The 24,111-nt window shown below is 35.4% G+C and overlaps 1 protein-coding gene across 1 annotated transcript in view; it reads right to left on the bottom strand.

Annotated features, from left to right (window-relative positions):
• The window catches only part of LOC138700303 (carbohydrate sulfotransferase 11-like), a 105,754-nt gene extending 81,984 nt beyond the window's left edge, over window positions 1-23,770 (bottom strand). Inside the window, exon 1 of the mRNA XM_069826830.1 lies at window positions 23,375-23,770. The gene's annotated coding sequence lies outside the window, so the exon portion shown is untranslated. The remainder of the gene's footprint in view (window positions 1-23,374) is intronic.
• Between the last annotated feature and the right edge of the window lie 341 nt (window positions 23,771-24,111).

Here is a 24,111-nt window from a genome sequence, read left to right on the forward strand (position 1 = left end):
GCTTTTCTGAGTGACTTGTTAATGCCGTCGCAAAGGCGTGTGTCGGCTTCAAATTGACATGTTTTATCAGTGACAAGTCATTAAATAAATAATAAAAACACTAAGAGAGAGAGAGAGAGCAGTCAAAGGCGTAGCTGTGAAGCCATGTGGAACCTTTGGATGAGGATCTGCATTCTGCATTATACAGAGATATTCTCTCATGTCTATGCTGGGTATCGTGTTATCTCATTGGGGCGTGAGTTCATATCTTTATCTTCCAGGTGTGACGTTGAAAACAGAAGACGGCTTGATGTTAATTTTATAAAATTGAGGGATACTCTAGAGGAAAAATATTTAGATCGAAAAGAAAATTAATTTCAGATTGTGAACAAGAGTCTTATAATAATTCAATAACAATAATAATAATAATAATAATAATAATAATAATAATAATAATAATAATAATAATAATAATATATTATTGTATATAGCCTAATATAATATAATATAATTATTGTTGTTGTTATTATTATTATTATTATTATTATTATTATTATTATTATTATTATTATTATTATTATTAATTCATCATCAATCTCAACACCATCTCTTTTTTAACTCTGAAATTATAATATAAATTATCTCAATCATTACTACTATTATTTTTATTAACTTTATTATCATAATCTTTATGTAGCCTACTTCTTAAGTATCTTACCCTGGTGTTTAAATGTTAAGGCTGGTTCGCAATAAACCGGAAACGAGAACCATAATGAAAACGAAAAGCAGAGGACGTGAATATGAAAATTTTTTATTCACAATAAACCGAGAACGTAGACGACAATGCATATCGATATGTATGTCAATAACGATATCTAAAGTCGATATTACGCATTCTGATGTTATTTGTGTATAATTGACCAATGGCGTTCTCTCATGAGTACAAGGCAGCCAACATAAACACAGGTTAACCAACTTCGAAATTTCAACTGGAACATTTCATTAGGTAGGGTACTATAAATATGCCCATGCATCTTTATTATCACAATCTATTTTAAGTCTACCATAACTTAAAATAATTAGAGAAGAAACATTTGTAATAGATCGAAAATGAACACAACAGTAGTTATTGAATTTAAGCATGAATATGTAGTGTGTAATACAATCAATACAGTAATAAAATATGATTGGCTTCCGATCGGTGTTCAAACATGCAGCTATTGAAAGCCACGTATTCTCCTTCATTTTCTCATCTTTATATGAGGCGCGCCGCTTATCGTAAACTTGAGGATTTTCCTCAACACTCAATATTAGAATCTCATCAAATAAAACTTGCTCCATGATGCACAGCACAGAACAAAATAATGCATAGGTTATGTCACGGTCTTCTTGCTACAAAATATACGACGACAAAATAGCTTTTAGATGGCAATAGAATGAATCTAGTGGGCTGTGATCGGAAACGTGAACGCCAAAGTTGAAACTTGGCCAATTCTCCGTTCCCGATCCCGGGCTCCGGCAAGCTTTTCGTTAATTGTGAATGCTCACATTTAAATGTACACATTTTAACAATTTTAACGTTTTCGTTTTCGTTCCGATTCTCGTTTCCGGTTTATTGTGAACCAGCCTTAAGTCTACAAAGTATCTATATTTATGATTTATATATGTTTTTATCTATCTACTCCTCTTAAGAATCTGATCCTGGTATAAGAATTTTACATTTTATTTTAAAAACAACAGACACTTTTATTTTTGTGAAGTATTATGATCTATGTAATACTCTGCTATTAGAATTTTAAATTTTAATTCAGATAAAAAGTGATATTTTTGTGAATTATGTAAAATTTTGTGTCATTCTCAAATTATTTTATCAAAACGGAACTGTTCCCGAACACGAGCTTTGCTCTTTCGGGGTACTTTCATGTAATGTTTTATGTTTTATATTGTCATATCCTTCACGTGTTAGACCCTATTTGGATTCCTTACGGTCTCACGCCAGCGTTTTCGTGATCTTCCCAAATTTTTCCTTCCTCTTGGTGCATAGGCAAACATTTGTCTAGGCCATCTAGTGCTATCCATCCTTTCGGAATATTTCTTCCACTGAAGTCTATATCGTTGAACAAAATGAAGTATAGGATCTATTTTTAGTTCTGGATATATTCTCCTTGTTCTCCTTGTATTCTCCTTGTTCTGTAGTCCCCCATTCTTGGCGTTCTCTTATTCGCTATGTACTCTCTTGTACCAGTTGCATTCACCTTGTTTTTGTCATCCCCTTGTTTTCCTTGTAGTACCGTCATTCTTGACATCTCCTTGTTCTCCATGTATTCCCCTTGTTATCCCTGTATTCGCCTTGTTCCCATTGTCTTTGTTCTCCTTGATCTCGTCCATCGGCATGGTTTTCGTAAGAAATTTGGACGGCTTGCGACCACATACGATACTCATATTTAGCATATCATCGCCCTGTTCTTGCCGTGTATGATTCCATTGAATCTGTAAATTGCCATATTTTATCACCCAATAGACCAGGCCCGGGCAAGAGAGCGGCTCAGTCTAGTCGGCCAGAGCTGCTCTCGCTCCGCAAGGCACTTCAATTCAAGCCAGAGAAGAACGCTCACGCAGTGGCGGACTCGCATTACAGCTACCTTCCCTGCATTAATGTAACAAGAGCCACGGTTGTTCAGTACGTAATAGTTTATAAGGATATTACATCAATCCATTGTACATTACAGAATTTATAACGCTCTTATTAATTTAATGGAATAAACTTCGCTCTATGCACACACACAAATCATTAGGCTTATTTACATAACCCATACGCACATACTGCAATCTCCTCACCACGGTTCTACGAGAAGGCGTATGGCTTCCACTTCCCCTACTTGCTGTGGACAGAGTTCATCTGCCAATATAATTAAACATCGCTTGATGAATTCACCTTCGTTGAATGTTTTCAATTCCTTTGCAATTTCGTGGCAAATTTTGTAGCTAATTCTCATAGCCGATTCTCTAAGTGCATTATTGTCATCCTGCTAATATATAATATAATATAATATAATATAATATAATATAATATAATATAATGTGATGCGATGCGAGATATATGATATGATATGATATGATATGATATGATATGATATGATATGATATGATATGATATGATATGATATGATATGATATGATATGATATGACCATAAATTAATACATCTTAAAGAAAAAGTTTCTCAGGTACATTATATTAGAATATCTATTCGATATTTATGTTGCATTATAAGTTATTATAGTACATTTAGTAATATATAATTTTAAATTATACAAATATTATGATATATCATAGTATAGTATATTACAGTTCATGATATATAAAATGATATATTATATATCATAATACTTGTATAATTTAAAATTATATATTACTAAATGTATAATAACTTATAATGCAATGTAAATATCAAATAGATACTCTAATATAATGTACCTGCTGAGAAACATTTTCTTTAAGTTGTATTAATTTATGGCGTTCATTACAGACATATTTGTCATATTCAGTAGCATGTTGTAAAGAATAATGTCGTTGGATATTGAACTTCTTAACCAGTTGAAGTGTTTTATGCCAAATTAAACACTTTGCTAATCCACTGCTCTCTACCAAAAAGAACTCCTCCTCCCATGATACATTAAAAGCATTGGGAGTAGCGGGACGCTTTAGTGTATGAGCGGAAGCTCCGTCTTCAAAGTTCGCCGTCATACTGCACAGTCACCACTGCACCGACACTGAATGACGTACAGTATGCATACGTCACAGCGCTCGCAAGACCCGCTCTTTAAAGCACACAGCGCTCATTTCTCAGAATCACGTAATGTGCCCAGCCCTGCAATAGATGATGACTGCATATACAACCTCATTTCCTTTCTCGCACGACCCTAACGTAGTTCTATGCAGCATAGTAAAGCTATGCATCTGTTCATTATATACATAATTTATTTCCTTTGAATATACTTTCATGTCTAAGTAATTAGCCTTATGTCTTGGCGTGAATTCCTTCGTTAAAATAATAGATTACTTTAAAAAGTCAGTCATACACACTAGTGAGCGCATAGGGGAGAGTGGGTAGGTTTGGGACACAGGAGGAATGGGACATAAGTTTCATTTTGAATTTGGCGCACAGTTAGAAGTTCTTCTATCCACCCATAGATGTCTCTTGAAGCAACTTTGTTATGTTGTATGACAGCACAAGGCTTGCTAATATTTATGCTGTCCATATTTTGTGTTTTTGTGAGTAAAAAGTAATATTTTAGTAGTTCTTACAAACTCTTCTAGTCATCTCATTGTTGAAGGTATGCATTTTATACTTATTATATACAAAGCCATAAGGATGGGCTATATATTTATGGATAAGTTTAGGTTAACCTTACAACTAGATTTAACATGTGGCACCTTCACCAATTTTTTGTGTATGTAGGAGGAATGGGACAGCAAGTTGCAGGAGCTATGGGACATGTCCCATGCCTCCTGGCATGTTGTTACATAATGTATACTATATATTATGTAATTTTTAGTAACATGAATATAAATAATTGGTTTCAGATTAAATATTTTTATTTTATTAGGTGCAGAAAAATGCCAAAGGTTTGGGAAAAGAAAACTCAGAGAGTTAGAAACAACGAAAGTAAACTAAGACTTGCTCTCCAACAAGTCATATATGAAGGTCGATCAATTAGAGCTGTAGCGAAAGAAATGAGTATTTAAAATCTGCTCTTGCTAGGCATGTTAGTGCATTGAAATCCTTAACTAACGCCTCAAGATATTCGTCCTTATCCTAAGGCAGGAGTCAGAAAAGAAAACTCCGCTCGTGGAAGAAAAAGAGCAAGAACGAGAATTATAACTGACACTCCTGAGAAGAAATACATTGAAGAAGAGGCAGGCCGAAAGAAGACTAAGAGTGCACCTAAATCAACAAATACCAGTTCCGTAAAGTCTGTGAATTTTGTCACTGATTCGAGCAGCTCTGAACAAATAGAATATATTGACTCATCTGACAATGACTTTGAAGTTGAGAATGAAGAAGATTTTGACTTCAATAGTAAAGATTTTGAAAAGAACGATTTTGTTCTTGTTAAATTTGAGGGAGAAAAGTCAGTTGTTCATTATGTAGGTAGAGTTGAAGAAGTAGAAAGACATGGAGATTTGATAGTGAATTTTATTAAGAGGAAACAGGAGTCTAAAGATTTTATATTCCCAGACAAGGAGGATATCAGTTGTGTTCAAATATCTGATGTAGTTACAAAGTTGCCACATCCTTCAAAGTGTGGTGGGACACAGAGATCTAGGTGCCTTTACTCATTTGGAGTTAGTTTTCAGATGTTTGCTAATGTCCATTAAGTGGTGTCTCAAAGCTCCTGCAAGCTGTCCCATTCCTCCTACTCTGTGGGAGAAATGGCACAATATGCAATACAAAGTATAACAGTGATTTTCATAAATATTTTTTAAAGTTGGGTGGAGCTCATTAGGTTCCAAGTATGTTCAACAAATAAAGATTGTACCGAGATTTAACAACATCAAATAAGTAATTAAATTTTTGTTGAAATTCAAATATTCTGAAAAATGTCCCATTCCTACCCACTCTCCCCTATAGTTCACTGTCTCAGGCTTTATTTCCTTCGAAGTGCAAGCTAACGTAACGCTGTTGTTTGCTTTTGAATTAACGCAGTGTCTTGTTCGTTACTATAAAAACTATAAACTCGATGCTTCAATCAGGGTTGCCAGATAAATGAAACGCAATCGTACCAACTTATGAAAAAGTCCTACTTTAGCATAAAATTGTCGTACATTCATCATTTTACTATTTCATAGGTAGTGCGCACGAATATATTTCACTTAACACCAAAAAAAGTGGTTCATAGGCCTATAAATTTATATTCATTCATAGTGTTCTGTCCAAGGGCAGATTTTTCACTGCAAACCCAGCATTCTCCAGTATTTCCTATCCATTTCTCCAGTCAGTCAAGAATTTTAGTACTTATAGTTAATATCCACAATGGCATTTAGCATTCAAATTACCATTTCTTCATCAATACTGTCATTTTCGGTAAAGCATGCACGATGACGCTTGGTCGGAAACAACAGCCAGCAGAAAGTTTATCTTTGGCCGGCACAACGGCAGATATTTACGAGTAATATCAATCAGTGCGGCAGCTGATGATTACATCAAATTAATCCACCTGCAGTCGACTCAAATCCGATACCGCTAAAATGTCAGCGCGTCTAGATTTCTTAATCCTAGCGCGGTACTATTTCATTCATAAAAATACTTCCTGAAGTTAGCAGATCTCTGAACTCGTGTTACTTTGATATAACTGCACCGTACATGAAACCTGGAGCTCGAGATGTCGAATTTATGATTTGCATGGAAAGAGTGTAGTCACCATATTGATTTTCAAAGCATCTTTTATCCCTTTAAAGCATATAATGTGTGTGATCAGGGATATTAATCAATGACATACTGAATGAAGAAAAGTTGTCTAGAAAAGGGGCAAATTAACTTACTTTTTATTATAGTCCGACATTTTCAGTTCCAAAATAATTTTGTCCCTTCAGTAAAATAGTCGTACAAAATTTCGTACGACTTAGAGTTCGGTCGTACCTCGTACAATTAGTCAAAATAGTCGTACGTATAGGAACCCTGGCTTCAATTGAGATGCAGTCCTTCCTTTTCTTGAAGGTAGTCAAGTCACAAAATAGAGATAACATATCTCACTAAACAAATAAGGAAATGCATGGTGAGTCATGGAATTCGAAGTGCGTACTGCGTAGTACAGAACAATGAGGCGTTCTCTGACGTAACTGATGCAAACAACGCACCCAAATAATAAAATTGTACCTACACGTACGTATTTAATCTACTGTACAAGAATATGTAATTCATAGAGCAGCCATTCCTGTTGTCACGAATATTTTTTTTCTCTTCTTTGTACTGAGGAGGGACCCGAAGGCTTACACTGCAGCCTGAGGCTTATTGTGCTTACCACTCCTACTCTGTGAATGATTGGGTAGCCGAATGGCCGCGCTCTTGTACAAGTACTGCACGCCGCACCATGAACTTAACCCGGGCTATTGTATGGATGATGATTTGTGAATTAATTATGGCGAAATGAGTCCGAGGTCTAACGCCGAAAATTACCCAGAAATTCTGCTTCAATTGGTTGAGGGAAAATCCCGGAAAAAACCCCAACCAGGATTTGAACCCGGGCCCGCTCGTTTCATAGCCAGGCGTGCTGACCATTACTCCACAGCGGTGGGCGTTATGGATGTTACATTTTTACTATTTTCAAACGGTCTTACTAATAAAAACCCTATATAAAGACGTTTAACTGTCTTATACAATGAGTGGCTCGTTTATACGTCGTGTGTAAATTCCTTACTAATAATTAATCATTACATACGTCGTGTATAACAGTATAACTGTTACATAGCTACGTCATAGTTTCGTCATTACTTCGTTACGAAAGGTAATAGAATATCTGAGGTTCTCTATTGCATCCGGTAGAGCGCTCTAGTGTGGCGTGTTAAATATCGATAGTACAACTGGCTCTAATCGATTACCACACTACATTTTGGTCAAAGAGTACAAGCTACAGCAATATTATTCTAATAATTCTATGATATTTGGTTTGTTCTTCTGTGGTTACAAGATAACCATCATCATAAAATGACAGTCGATACGAACAGCTGTTAGAGGGGCGGCCATTTTTTCCCTATATACAACGCTTAAACAAGGGGTTTCGTGTATATAACTACTGCAAAGCAATTCCCATTGTATAGTTACAGCCTATTTATACGTCCATAGCTCATTCACGTTTTATTAGTAACGTTTTTTGTCTCAACTCTGCATAAGTCTCGTATAAAAACTATAAACTGTTAGTAGTAAGACTGAAAGTCTATAGCCTACATTGAAAATGAAACGACTTTTGTCAACTTTTATTATTAGAATCAATTTACAAGATCAGTATCATTTTACAGAAAAAAGTTGTTTGAATCAAATTTATTATTAAAGCATAAAATAAAGAAAAGGTTCCGTCACAGATGTTTCAAGATTTGTGAACTCACTTCACATCTTATTATCAAAAAGTGTAAAACTCAGGTCTCTGCCTCAAGCAAAAAGAGATTCATTCTCATAGTGTCCATGTGAAAGCTATGTAAATCTCATGGCATCCAATCAGTTCACAAAAACATAATCGGTAAATATTTTATACCTGTTTCTTCCATGTCACGGATGTTACACACATCTTGTCACGGATGTTACAGATGAGATGATGTTCTTCATTTTTCCAGTTTCAAAACAACTATGACATTTCTAAGTCAAAATATTCACTTGAACCGTAAGATTGCTAATTATGTATTAATATAATACCGATATTAATTAATTAATATTATGTTCGAATTTCACTAGCTTCCAGTAATCGACTCAGAAATCTAGAACAATTTGAATTTTCAGAATTTGCACTGCCGACAACAGCTGTTCCTGCTGCCAACATAACCGTTAGAAAATCACTACCAGTTGTAGTATTTCTCTGTATCGAAATTACAAGCGAAGTTGGCAAAAGAAAATTCAACCTTCAAACTAGAAAATCACCATAATCCACTAGCATATGAAGAGTCCATTGCAAGAATGATGGATGTCATTTGGAATGCATTTTGCAGGAGAAACAATTGAAAGTTTGAAATGCTTAGCGCTCAAAGCTTAACTGTGATTTTCCGATCATTACTGGACAATGACTATCAGTGTTAATGCCATGTAACTCTCTATGTACATTCTATATGTCTTAAGCTATACATTGACAGTCTTGGTTTATTTTCGACAAGAAAGTGACATCCATCAATCTTGCAGTGGACTCTTCATATGTAGCAATGGGAGGAAAAGTGGTTAGGTTTCACACTTAGGGTATGAAGTAAGCTGATCCGGACTATAGTTTTAAGAAGAAAGTAGTGTTTATGAATTATTCTTATATAGAGTTTCTTATTTTATGCTTATTTTATTTTAATATATGTCTGGTACGTAAAATTATAAACGTGTGTGTTTTTTTTTTTTTAACAACTAGACTAGATGGCATTTCGGAAGGCGGTTAGCTTCTACTGGGTGTTCATTTCAAAGTATGTCATGACGTCACTGTTGTGAGTCAGCGATTTGAAGCGAGTTTCAGCTTTTATGTCAGAGAAGTTGCCTATTAATCAAGGCGTTCAATCTGAACTTGAGAACGTGTATTACAATAACTTGAACGTCGTAGCAACAGATGGCGGTCCGTACTGTCTGTGTGCTACCATAACCTCTTTCGAACTGTGTTTTGCACGGTCAAGTCGTACGCAGGGTATTTGTTATCATCGGTTGCGTACGGCAACATTCCACAATTCAAATCAAATGCTCCGTGTCCATGTTGACCATCGAAGTTAATGTCAACAAATACGTAAGAAATCGTCTTAACCCTCTCCCCATATCCTGACAGCAAGAAAAAACCCATCTCAGTACATGTTTCCAAACAGTTCACTTTCCTGCCACTACCAGCGTTACCATACATATCAGTAAGTACTCTTCAGAATGAATGCCGTACTTGCTATGCAACTTCTCTGACACATAGGTAATACACCTCTGCGGAAGTGTAGGAAGATTGAATTCTCTAGGCTCATCGACTAGCCATATGACGGCATACAGCGAGCCACGACACACTTTGAACTGAACACCCAGTATATGCGCCGTAGCATTTCTGGTATGTGACGTCACAAGCTTGTACAGTAGAACCAATCAGAATCAGTCTATAACAAGTACTTCCAGAGTTCGTCTGTTCACGTGTGAGTGTTTCAATACATTGAATAAGTAAAACTAACATTTACTGTGTGTATGTAAGGTAAATAAATGGAAGAAGAGTCTATAAAAAGGCAAGTATTACACAAGCAGGTGCGGAAAATAGTGTTTAAGGTGTATAATTATTTTAAAAACGTTGACGAGCAGAACGCTGCCGGCCATCTTGATGCTGGCAGCAACGTTGCCAACACCCAAGAAACGACTACAGAAGCATGTGGTGTGGGATTGAGAACCGTGCAAAGAATGTTGTTAGTGAAGGAAAGAGGGTTTGTTTGGTGTCATGCTTACAGTAATCAACGGCTAAGGTCATTATTGTCTTTTGATAATTTAAATTCTCCCCTGCACTATTTGTATTGCACGTGCTCGTGAAGTACGATGTGGCAATGTTGTACGCTGCCTTGCTCTCTCTATCTGTCTCTCTCGATGCAAACGCTAGCAGACTACCGCCTTCCGAATTGCCGTCGACTCTAGTGTTTCTGGAATTGGGACGGAGTGGAAGCTGTTCTACCCATCCCTATCTTTCATACTTCTCTCTCGCACGATAACTGTTTCAGAACTCACAGTAACGTTTCAGAACTCTAAGTGGAGAGGCGGTTGCATAATTTACAATTTTCAGCTGAAATTTAAAAAGTCAGTATAATTTTTTTGAAAATGTATTCTTAGTTATCAGGTTTTTTTTTTTAAATTTATTTGACAATTTTTGTACATTAACATTTCAACAATATGAGACTTGTGGAGAGGGTGACGTCCATTAACGTTCCTCAAAGCATCAACAAATCAGTGTGTCTTTTCCTCTTGAGGCGACGATCAGTCCGTGCAGGGGGCAGGTTCCGAGGAATCTGGTTGATTAAGCTGTTAGAATGTGTTGACAATGTTGCATATAACCGTGTGTAGGAAGAACGAAGTACAGTCTCTACTTTGGCTAGATCTAGATCTGAATGAAGTGTTTAATTTCGTATGTACCATGGGGCTCCAGTGATTATCCTTAGTGCCCGATTTTGGAATGTTTGAATACGCTTGATAGAAGCCGATCCCCATAATGAACATCCATAAAGCCAAATAGGTTTGAGAAGCATTACATATATTAACCTTTTGTTGGAAAGGGAAAGACAAGAGCTGGAAAGTATTGCTTTCAATCGATGAAGCCTGTATCTTAATCTCTGGAGGGTGTAAGTGAGATGTTTATTCCAGGTCAAGCGACTGTCTAGGATGAGTCCAAGATATCGTACTTCATGCTGTGGTACTGGTGAACAGTTGAGGTATAATGGAAGTGCTTTTTCTTTTTTGAGGTATGTGAATGTTACTGTTGATGACTTATTTGTATTCATACTGTTCTCCATTTTTTGTTCCATATTTCAATTTCTTGTAGAAAGTTTTGTAGATTGGTTGTCACTTGTTCACCAGTATCTCCTTTGCTAAGGCAGCAATGTCATCAGCGAACTGAGCTACAGTTAGAGAATCTGATTTAGGTGTTGGTATATCATGAGTGTAAATTAAATAGAGAAAAGGGGCTAGAATGCTCCCTTGAGGTACACCTGCAGAAATATATCTAATCTGAGACTGTACACCTTCGTATATTACTGAATAAGTTCGTCTTCTAAGTTATCAGGTTAAAAACAAATTAAACAGTATGCTGAAAATTGTAAATAGTAATTTAATGTACAATTTTAGTAGTTAATTCTTTACTCGAGTTTCATTAAAAAATTACAAAAGCAGTAATGGAAGAATCATGGAATAATAATAGCAGGAAACACAAAATAATCAGAGAAGTTATGCCCTATGGTCGCTTTGATCACCACATATCTCAAAATTTGCTGGAAATCGAAAACTAAAAAATGTACGTATATGCCCAAAGAAAAATACTTCCGTGACTTGATTCCGTCACTGTAGGTGTGGGCGTCTGTTACTTCGACACTCGAGGGTGTATCACGAAGTTAATAAAAAGCAGAGTTCATGACCTTTGTATAGCATCGTTATTGACAATATCGCATAGACACGGGAGCACTTAGAGCGGACAAGTTATCAGGACCTTGATCTGTGCATGGCTCCTCTATTGATCACACAGTGTAATGACCCTTCCCGCATTGTTTAACACTTATTACAAGTCCTGGGTTATGTCAAGGGGCGGGGAAGAAGGTAGGGCAAGGCTGAGTCAATCGGAGGAAGACGACGGAACTGAACTTGGGTTCAGAAAGTATCAGGTGTCGAACCATTCTACTTTTTACTCCTACTGATATCAGTATTAGCACCACTATCATTACCGACACCATACTATCAGCAATATAACACTAATTTTGTGATACAGACCTACGATATGTCTGAACATAACCTCGCTCAAGAAGAGACCATCTATTCTAGAGAATTACACTCTTGGCGAAGTGCATTAATCTCGATTAAAAACCTAGTAACCACAAGTAACGAAACCACGATTAAGGGGTTAGGCACAGCTTACAGCAGAGATATTTTGAAAATATTCAACATTTTTTCCTCCATTACTGTACCTTGTACAATAATGAAAATTAGTATGTGTAAAACACTGTCCTGCTATATGAAAAAATATTTTTATGCTCGCCAATGCCGAAATGTACTAATTATACACCTGGTAGCAGACCTTTAATGCATGTCATTAAAGTACACCTACTCATTAAAGGTCAGGTCTTTCAGCCAATGACGACTCAGGTTACAACTGTTCAGCCAATGACAGGTCAGCTTTCTACCGTTATAAAACCGCAAGTATCGATTATTCTCGGATATGCAATCGAAAGAGAATTATCGAAAAGTCACGGAGGATGGAAATCCAATACTGTCGCAGAAGGTTATGTTCTGTTACTATAATAATTAGCGCTAATTGTAAATAATATTCAAATAAATTCAATTTTCATCTCGTTTTTCAATGTCTAATTTAATTTCAATGTTATCTCTGTAGGTTCTTATGGCCTAGCAAGGTAAATGTGAACATCTGTTCCTCGGAAAAAATCAATACTTTCGCGTCTGCCAACATCTCACAACATACGGGACATTGCTCCAGGTCAGAAACAAAGAAAATTAATAATATCAAGTTAGAAATATGGTCGAGCATAAAAAGTCGTATGAAACTCGCCTATAATGGTAATTAAGAAGTTCGTATGAAAATTATGAAACTCGCTTGCGCTCGTTTCATAAATATCCATACTAGCTTCTTAATTACCTTCATTAAAGGCTGGTTGCATAATGTACTATTACGATTTAAAAAAATATATATTTATTTATTTTCTTTTTCAATATTCAGTTCACTGTGCAGTGATGAAGCGTTTCCTACATAACTCAAAAACTATCCAACATTCTGTGATAAAATGTTTTGTGTGTATTTATGCATGTCGTATCTACAATATGATGCAAGATCACTTCTCTATCTTTGATAGATTGTCTGATAAAAAATAAATTAATTTAAAAAATGGTCAAATATCAGTATTTACGTCTAATACGAAATAAAAAAATGTAATTTATTAAGGAATGTAGTTGAAAGAGCATGATATTGTAAACATGAGTTTCAGCAATAAAATAAAAAAAGAGAGAACATAAAAAAGTTAATGAGTTATGAGTAAAACGCTTCATCACTGCACAGTAAACTGCCACCATTTTTAATTTTGAAAAAAGATACATATAAATAATTTTTTAAAACGTAAAAATATTTTTTTTTTTCATATAGCAGAAGAACAGTGTTTTATACATAGAAATTTTCATTATTTTACAAAATACAGTAATGGAGGAAAAAGATGTTGAATGTTTCCAAAAATGTTACTGCTGTAAGCTATATCTAACCCTTTATAAAAGCGTAGGCCGAAATATGAATAGCTATACCTCTACAAAGATGATAGTCACGTTTGAAAGTGACGTGTAAGCGAACGTATCTTATATTTTCGTCTTCTCGTAGAATTAATTATCTTATAAACATGTAACTGAAAAAAACGGAATATGTTAACTATAAAGTAAAATGATGAAGCATAGACCATCAGGAGATTAATGCGAATGTCCCAGGGTCCCAATTACGCCTAGAAACTGTGCAGTATCCTAGAATTCACCCATAATCTCCTTTCGTCCAGCCTGCGACGCAGATAAGGAGATAGGCATACACCTTTTACTTAGGCCTACATCGTGAATGATTCGTACTGTAGTTGCTATATTCATTTATGCAGTGTTCCTTCTTAAAATATTCAACACATGATTTGAATAACTCGTAATGTTGTAAGCAGCTGGTTCATAGGAGAAAGAGGATTGTTTCTGTTTTTTAATACGAGGGGGATCCAGGAAATAACGACCGTTCGCGCATACCCGCCGCGCAGCTGACTCCCCTTCCTTGTTTGAAGGTCAACTGGCTTCCTTAACATGTGTTCTCATAATGTTGTGAATACTGGTTGCAACAAGTCGCCATTGTGCATTTTGTGTTGCTTCAAAATGAACGACGTGATTGATAATCCCGCCGACTATGAGGTGAGGAGTGTGATTCGATTTTTGAATGCCCGACATTTGAAACCTGCAGAAATTTACCGGCAATTGAAAGAAGTGTACGGTGATACTGTAATGAATGAAAGAAATGTGAGAAAATGGTGCAAAATGTTCAACAATGGGCGAACAAATGTCCACGATGAAACTCGACCCGGACGCCCATCACTCATCACAGAAGACCTGAAGACTAAAGTGTCTTGCAAGACAGGCGCACGTCACTCGACGAATTGCATATTGCCTTTCCTGACATTTCTCGTTCTTTGCTTGGTGAAATTGTGTCGCAACATCTTGGCTACCACAAAATCTGTGCCCGCCCGCACACTGCTGCTTCAACTCGAGAATTGCTGGATCAATTCGGTTGGGAAATCTTTGATCATCCGCCCTATAGTCCAGACCTTGCTCCTAGCGATTTTCACCTTTTCACTAAGCTGAAAGACTTTCTGGGTGGTACGCGTTTTGGAAGTGATGAAGAGTTGAAGAAGACAGTGAACACCTGGCTTAAAGAAATGGCGGCAGAGGAGTATAACACGGGAATTCTAAAGCTAGTGAACAGATACGACAAATGTTTAAATGTAGGTGGTGATTATTTAGAGAAGTAAAGGAAGCTTCAGTTATGTAACAGACTTTGTTTTTTCAAATAAATATATATTTTTTTAATTATTACAACAAAACGGTCGTTATTTCCTGGATCCCCCTCGTATATTCCAAGTGATCCATCTGTTGCAGCAGAAATTCACGGTATATTTCGATAAATGAAATCTCTCCTGAAATTTTCTGTCACCTAGTACTTGGTAAGAATTCCCTATTTCCACTAACATAGCTTCACGCTCACCATCATCCCTTTCCAAGTAATCCAAATTAGTACATTATGCAACGAGCCTATAATGGTAGTACGAGGGCTATTCATAAAGTAACTTCCGTTTATTTTTTACAAACCTGTGAATGACGTTACAGAATTTGGTTACAATACGTTTGAAAGTATACACTCTAGTTTATTTTTCCATATAGTTTCCAATCACATTGTGACACTTGTCGTAGCGTTTGACGAGCTTTGAAATTCCGCAATCGTAGAATTCGGCCGCCTGCGACTGAAGCCAACCTACGACGCTGGTTTTCAACTCTTCGTCATCGTCAAAGCGCTTCGAGCCAAGCCATGTCTTCATGATGAACTTGCGGTTTACTCTAACCCTTTCGTCAACCAAACGAATCAGATCTGCATTCGCGATACTCGGTCGACAACTTCTCTCTTCATCATGGACATTGGTTCGTACATTTTTGAACATACAGCACTATTGTCTTACACCACCTTCACTCATTACGTCTCGCCCATAAACTTCACAAAGTTGGCGATGAATTTCACTAGCTTTACAGTTTTTGGTCACAAGAAATCTTATTACAGGACGTACCTCACACCTGGCGGGACTTGCGATTGCAGCACACATTTTGACAGCTTGTGGCTCAGAGAGGAACAAAGACACGACCTTGACTCTACCGCTGCTCGATGTGTACTTCTTCAAGGTACACTCCTTCGCAAGAGCGGCGCCACTGCCTCTGTTGTTACGCACGCTATATGAAAACGGAAGTTACTTTATGAATACCCTCGTAATTAAGACGCAAGGATGTTTATGAGACGAGCGCAAGCGAGTTTCATAATTTTCATACGAGCGTCTTAATTACCATTATAGGCAAGTTTCATACGACTTTTTATGCTCGACCATATTTCTAACTTGAATTTATTCATAAGTTTTTATGTTATTCTTATGTGACTGGGGAGCGAACTGACCTTGTGCAATCTCATAAATTGTGAGATGTGCGCAGACGCAAAAGTATTGATTTTTCCGGGCAACGAATGTCGACGACCTTGATATAATCTAGATTCTAGAAAGTAAGATAAACGTTAAACTTGATATAACCTTGAATTTGAATTCGACATTGAAAAACGAGATGACAAATTGAATTTATTTGAATATTATTTACAATTAACGCTAATTATTATAGTAACAGAACATAACCTTCTGCGACAGTATTGGATTTCCACCTGCGTGACATTTTGCTAGTTGTCTTTCGATTGCATATCCGAGAATAATCGAAAACCTGAACTTTAATGAATAGGTGTACTTTAATAACATACATTAAAGGACTGCTACCAGGTGTATAATTACTACATTTCGGCATGGTCGAGCATAAAAAAATAATTCATTCTAGAAATCATCACCTATGAATCTGGGTGTCGTTTTATTTTACTACTAATTACTGGTTATCTCCCTTAACATCTTGTATGTGGTCGGTTAGAGATTGTCGTAGTAAAACATATTGGTTAAATCTATTGAGACAGCTCAAAATATACTGGCAAACAATAAGTTGGAAGGGAATCTTATATTTATATCTGCTCATTAATCCGATTTACCGAAAGCAATTACATCACTGGAAACTGTTGGCTCTCTCCCTTACATGTGTCACTGGCCTCTTTTTAAGAGGCGAAATATGAGTTCTGCTCCAGCAAATATAGGACAAAAAGTAAAGAAAAAGGTGACCAACATTATTTAAAAAAATTCAGTAGGCCTATAGGCTTACCAAAAGCTTTGTTATATTCGATATATTCTCGAAGGAAAAATCTCTAACGAACCAAAAGATTTATCTCTATCTGCGGAACAATTCTACGGTGTTCGGGTAAAGGGGATGTCTTTTTTTTTTTTTTTTTTTTTTTTTTTTGCAGATGGAAATTTGTTCCCCAGATGAAAACACAAGTTAAGGGGTTAGGTACAGTTTATAGCAGTAAAATGTTTGGAAATATTCAACATTTTTTTCCTCCATTACTGTATCTTGTACAATAATGAAAATTTGTATGTGTAAAACATTTTCCTTCTGCTATATGAAAAAAAATATTTTTACCATTTAAAAAGTTATTTATATGTATTTTTTCAAAATTAATAATGGTGGTAGTTCTCTGTGCAGTGATGAAAAGTGCCCTCATAACTCATAAACTTGTTAACTTTTTTATGTTCTCTCTTTTTTTATTTTATTGCTGAAACCCATGTTTACAATATCATGCTCTTTCAACTACATTCCTCAATAAATATTTTTTTTTATTTTGTGTTAGACGAAAATACTGTTATTTGATCATTTTTTTATGAATTTATTTTTTATCAGACTATGAACTTATTTTTTATCAAACAATCTATCAAAGGTAGAGAAGTGATCTTGTCTCATGTTGTAGATATGACATGCATAAATACACACAAAAAATTCATCTCAGAATGTTGGGTAGTTTGTTAGTTATGCGGGAAACGCTTCATCTCTGCACAGTGAACTGAATTTTGAAAAAAAAAAAAAAAAAAAGTGTAAATATCTTTTTTAAATCGTAAAAATATTTGTTTTTCATATAGCAGAAGGACAGTGTTCTAGACATAATAATTTTCATTATTTTACAAGATACAATAATGGAGGAAAAAAATGTTGAATAGTTCCAAAATTTCACTGTTGTTGCTATACCTAATCTCTTAAATTATACAAGTGAGCGTACAAAAATCAAAAGAATACTAGCAGTTGATGTGTTTTGTGTACAAAATTATTCCAACTTTAATTTTCATTTATCTCCAAACTCATTTTATGACTTACCTCCCTTTATCCAAACAACACAGAATTAACATCATACACCCTAATAATCTCGTGGGACATGGGAAGAAGTTTTAGTGACAACAGACGAAGTTACTCAATCGAACACCATCTCGTGGGACATGGGAAGAAGTTTTAGTGACAACAGACGAAGTTACTCAATCGAACACCATTCTCGTGGGACATGGGAAGAAGTTTTAGTGACAACAGACGAAGTTACTCAATCGAACACCATTCTCGTGGGACATGGGAAGAAGTTTTAGTGACAACAGACGAAGTTACTCAATCGAACACCATCTCGTGGGACATGGGAAGAAGTTTTAGTGACAACAGACGAAGTTACTCAATCGAACACCATTCTCGTGGGACATGGGAAGAAGTTTTAGTGACAACAGACGAAGTTACTCAATCAACACCATCTCGTGGGACATGGGAAGAAGTTTTAGTGACAACAGACGAAGTTACTCAATCGAACACCATCTCGTGGGACATGGGAAGAAGTTTTAGTGACAACAGACGAAGTTACTCAATCGAACACCATTCTCGTGGGACATGGGAAGAAGTTTTAGTGACAACAGACGTAGTTACTCAATCGAACACCTCAGCCACGCATTGGTTGTGAACTGTAACTCTTAGCTGATTTTAGACGAAATAATTACCTTTGCTTCAGTTTCTAAGGAATAATGTTAAGTTCATATTCATTATCATTCGTGCTGTTAGAAGAAACGTAATTTCTATTTATTTATTAGTGCATATTTATTGGCACATTTTACATTTTTAGGGGCATATTTGCATGAATATTTAGTTGTTTTCAGGGCGTGAACTTCCGGGTTCTAATCATGACTTTCTTACTTTGAGCAGAAACGGAGAATGTAAGTTAATACATAGGCGTAATTTCTCTTGTCGCTAAAATGCTAGTTTGTGAATTATATATAAATTTCGAAATCGTGTGTTAAGCTTTCCATTTTCAACATAAAGTTTTGCCGCATCAGAATTTCTGCCTATGGAATTATTAGTGTCGACTATGTACACGCTATGTGTCAGATACGATCTTATCTCGGCTCTCAAGTACGATTCATCTATTCTGAGAATCAACACATTACACGGAGTTTCATAAGTAATATAGGCTACCAAGAATGTCGGTAAAAAATTGCCTTTATTTTGTATGAGGTCTGTTATGTATATTTAGGCACATGTAGGATGCGTTTCTCATCCTTTTTTTTTTAACTTGAAGAGCTGATAGACAAACCTTTGAAACGTTATATGTTTACTTCAGTATAGATTAGGGTTCCCATAATGTATTTTTAAAAACCTGGAACATTTCCAGTTTGTTTACTTAAAAACCTGGGACATTTTGTAAAAAAACGGAACAATAAAAACTGCAAATTTTTAAATAAATCCATCACATACGTCACAATCACATTTTAAACCAATTATAAAAATACGTAATAATGGGATGATGTTGAAATTAGAATTTCAGGAGAAATCCCTCCAAACAGCAGATTGTATGCTATAAATGTATCTCAGAATGTAGTTTGATAACAAATAACGATTCATTTTTGTGGTAACTTCACATCACTGAGCTGTAAATAACACCGATAATTTGTTACATTCAACTGTGGCTATTTTATTAACTAATTTTGTGAACAAAGACGTTCATTTTTGTGGCCTACTTACTAGTCTACCAATCTTTTTTGTTGGGTTGATTACTACGTACATAATATACAGGGACATCATTTTATTTTTACTTCAATTTGTATTGTACCTGAATTTTTGTATATACTTCACTCCCACCCCTTCTACTAATGAAGTTCAACCGTCCTGCACACAGATCCAAGACCGCATATACAGTCATAGTAGCCTTACAGTTATAGTAAACAGTACGTTCCAAAAATATGTTCGCGTTTTCCAGTGACGAAAGAGCTTTCAATATTGAATCATTTTGGCACAGATTCTGTCGTCCATTTGCCTACGTCGTATCCCGGTTTCCCCCACCTGCTTTTATTCGCCAGCTAGTGGCTGGGCTGTCGTCTTAGCTCTTTTGTGAGAACATTAATTTCTGTTAGGAATTGGACGTCTGCGTAATATTAGACAACTGTTTAAAACAACTTAAATAAAAGGGCCTCGTTAAATAATTAACTGTCACGTGATTTCCTCCCTTTCTACGACCCTACGACAAAACCCCTTGGACGGACAGTAGATAGTAAGTCTGAGTAATTTTATCTTTTCGGATCGGGCAGAAGTGAAGATTGAATTTACAGTACGTAAGGTATTCTTTTCTAGAATAAGTATAGAATTATTTCAACATGAGTTACTAGTTACGAAGGACGAAACTGGTAATTGGAATTAGGTGCAATAGTCTATAGTGCGATAATATGCACATTAGAACTGAAGCCTGTATCGAAATGAACGGCCACCATTTTTTAAAATGTATTTAAATATCCATATTATGATTATTTTCAATTTAACTACATTATCTATATTGTACGCTAATGTGCTGTAGACAGTATAATATACACTGCATAATGAATACGTCCGAATGGATAGCTCAGTTCGTGAGTAAAAACACTCATTTTTAATACTGTACTGTATTTTGATTAAACAAAAACCTAATGAAAATAATCAAACTCAACAGCGCGATATTTCCTAGTTTACGTAAATGGATGAACTACTTTTCTTCCCTCCTATACCTAGCAAAGTGATTTGTTTGCATATTTCGCCAGTATCATCGAACTGCAGTTGTGGAAGGGGGTAGCAAACGGTGTTGATCCAAAGATATAGCCAGGTTAATATTAAAAATGTTAGTAAAAATAAAATGATGTCCCTGTATAAAAGTCTCACACAGTTTAAGAATTGTGACACGAACAATCTGTTGATTCAAAGTCCTTATATACGAAAACAAAATGAGTCCAAAGGTTCAGTCTTAGAATGCAGTTAATGTTGATGGTAATTATCTCGGTGGTACGTAGTGGTAATATGGTGATACATTTAAAAATGTTATGAGAAAGTATTTTATTTTTTGTGAATATCTTATTTATTGAAAAGTGAAATAAATGTTCTACCCTTATTTTCTCCTCTTATTCAACTTACAATTCCAATGTGCATAGCTATTACAATCGTTAACTTCGCAAATAATATTCGTAGTTCAATCTCTTAACGACTTCTAACCAAAATATGTATCTCAATACTTTTACAATTTCAAGAACTAAATCTCTCAAATTACTGTACAAGAAAAATATAACAACTTAAAATGCATATAATGGACATCTTTAGTGCATAACCCAGTGGTACCACTATTATGTTGCACTGCACAGGAAAACATTCTTTCCTTCGATCCAGAGTAAATCTATTTGTATACCTCTCTATCAAAAAGCGTATATGCAAAGCCTACCAAAGGCCTGAACAAACCAAACCTAACCCTGTCGTTGATATTCCACCTTACGAAAACTCGCTTATTTATTTTTCCAGGTATATGCACTCTACAGTATATTTGTAATGTTGTAACTAGACCCCTGTTGTTTGGCAAAATGCCTTTTTTACTGGGTGCAAGTCAATCATTATTTGCATAGATATAATGTGATTTGGAGTAAATCAAAGTGATAGGACCAATTTTTATTTTGCCTATTTTGCCTTTTTAAGGTGTTTTGTTATTTTAAAGCAATATTTATTGTTTATTTGCAATTTTCTAATTAATTGTAATGTAATGTGTATGAAATTTAAATATTTGAAACAATGACTAACTTTACTAACAAGACTAAATAAAAGTAATTCATTTCGGTGCTTCTTCTGCTAATAATCGTGTTTTAATACTATTGGTGTAATATGAATAATAATGGACAATCCACAATTACAAATATAATAAGTTATTGTCATGTCTTCACGATACCAACAATCAGCTTTATAATTTTAAATATTAAGCCCGTTCTCATAGAAGTTGTCACGTAGCATTTCCAATTGTTTTCTTTCATATTTTCAAATCTTACCGTTACAATTTTGTGCTAAACGTGTTTATTATTGTAGGAGAAAGAAATTTGAGTGAGGAACAGTCAGTTATTGTCGGGTGACAGAATGTATAAGATCGGTTAGCAAGAATGTCTAAATTCAGTAAACTATTGAAAAGTAAACTTCATGCTTACTAGTGAAATTTGGTGCTCATGTGTTTTCAACCGATGGAACAGTTTTGTTATGTAAGATTTGTGAAAAGACAGTTAATCACGGAGAAAATAGTAATATACGTTACAAGAGCGGTATGTTGACGTTTTCATGTTCGAGGAAAAGACTGAAAAATCTAAACGTAGTTGAGCTTTTTTAATTTCCGAGAACATGAAAACAAACATACCGCTCGTGTATCGTACATTATTTTGTGCGAAGATCGTTTATTACATACCTGAAAGACGAATTTCTAATTAGTTGCAATGAAATCTCCATGTTAGTTTCTGTTTAATGACGGCAACTTCGGAAAACCAAAATATCTTTCTTCAACTTTGTTGCTATAAAATGTTTTCTGTGTTTACTATACTCCAGCTGGCCGTGATATACGTCTGTCTTTTTTTCCCCTAAGTCTATAAATGCGAACTTAAAACAAACGGTAAGGTTATGTAATGATTTATTTTTCATTTTAATATTTTAACAATATTATTTATATAACATATTGCAGTAATAACATCGGCATCTGGAAACTTGTTGATTTTTTCACGGCTTCCTTAGTGTTACTTGTATCAGGAATGCAATACATTTCGTGGAGTAGTAGACTTTACTTAATTTTTGCAAATATTTAAAAACAAGTAACATTGCAATTTAGGTGAAATTTCAGTGGTAAGTTTCCAATTTATAATTATTACTATGTTAAATGTCTCTAAAATAATATGTTAAAAGCCTAAAGCAGTAAAATGGATGTCGCGCTTAAGCGGTAAGAAGAGGGAAATTGTTATGTGTGTTACGTTGGGAATACTGAATGTGGTATTTCACACTTACCGCGTATTGGTTCTGTGCGGAAAACAAGCAAATACGCACGATCTCGCACAAAAGTATTTTATAAGTCAACATGTGTCACCTACGAAGTAAATATGTGAATTACGTTGATATAATTTAAATGTATTGCTAAAATATATTCTGCCTTTTTAAAATTTATAATGCCTTTTTCAAAGATTATTGTGCCTTTTTTGCCTGCTTATTTTAACTGTTATAAATTCCTAAACATACGGGCTCTAGTTATAACATTTCTCAGTTTAATTTCATTGTGAAATAGCGTAGTAACACATCACATGTCAGTCTCATGTGTGGTGTGTAGCGAGATCGAAGATTCTATGTTTATCATTATTATTTATTATTATTTTTACTATTTATAACTGGGAATGCTACAACTTGAGCCACAACCAAGGATGGAAATTTTTAACAAATAATGTGAGATATTGTATACCGGTACACTGTACGTACATACCAGATGTTAATCCATATTTTGACGAGTATTCACTAGAAGAGTTGAAACTTCACAGTCGTTCACAGACAAATAATTGAGTTCTAAATTGTCACTTTCGTCATCAGTTTGATCGCTATGGAATAAATAGAACACAGACATAACATCCACGTGTGTAAACAGAATAATTTGACGCCACTTTGTCATCTGCTGTTACAATGGGTGACGGCAGATACTAGAGACAGGTTTCCACGCATTTGGACGTGCTGCCATACAATTATTGCCACCTGCAAACTGTTCATTTCAATACACTGTTATTTAAACTCCGCACCACTCACTGTAACTCGAGTTGGCTTTTAAAAGCCAGCCTGCTTGCGGTCAAGCGATCTGTATGCTAGTTGGGTGGGTTTTGGTTGTTCCGTTTCTTGGTTACGTTATCTCCCGTTGTATTTCTATCACTGTCTCTCTCTTAAGCGTTTCGCACTCTCTCACACCTGTGCTTCGTTGACCTTGACGATAAAGGTGACTGACTTAGTTTGAACTAATGCCAAGACGCGGCAAATGAGCAGATAACACCTTTATCTTGGTGCTCTTCTACTCTTCCATCTTTACTCTAATTTAAGCAGTTTTCTTAACCATGCTGTACAGATTGAATTCAGACTTTTTTCCCCGGGGGATTTATATTACATAGAGGGTGAAACCGACAACAAAAGAAACATTAATTCAGATATTACCTAACAACAGAACATAGAAAAATGGAC

Source organism: Periplaneta americana, chromosome 5, assembly GCF_040183065.1.
Source record: "Periplaneta americana isolate PAMFEO1 chromosome 5, P.americana_PAMFEO1_priV1, whole genome shotgun sequence".
Classification (NCBI taxonomy): Eukaryota; Metazoa; Arthropoda; class Insecta; order Blattodea; family Blattidae; genus Periplaneta; species Periplaneta americana.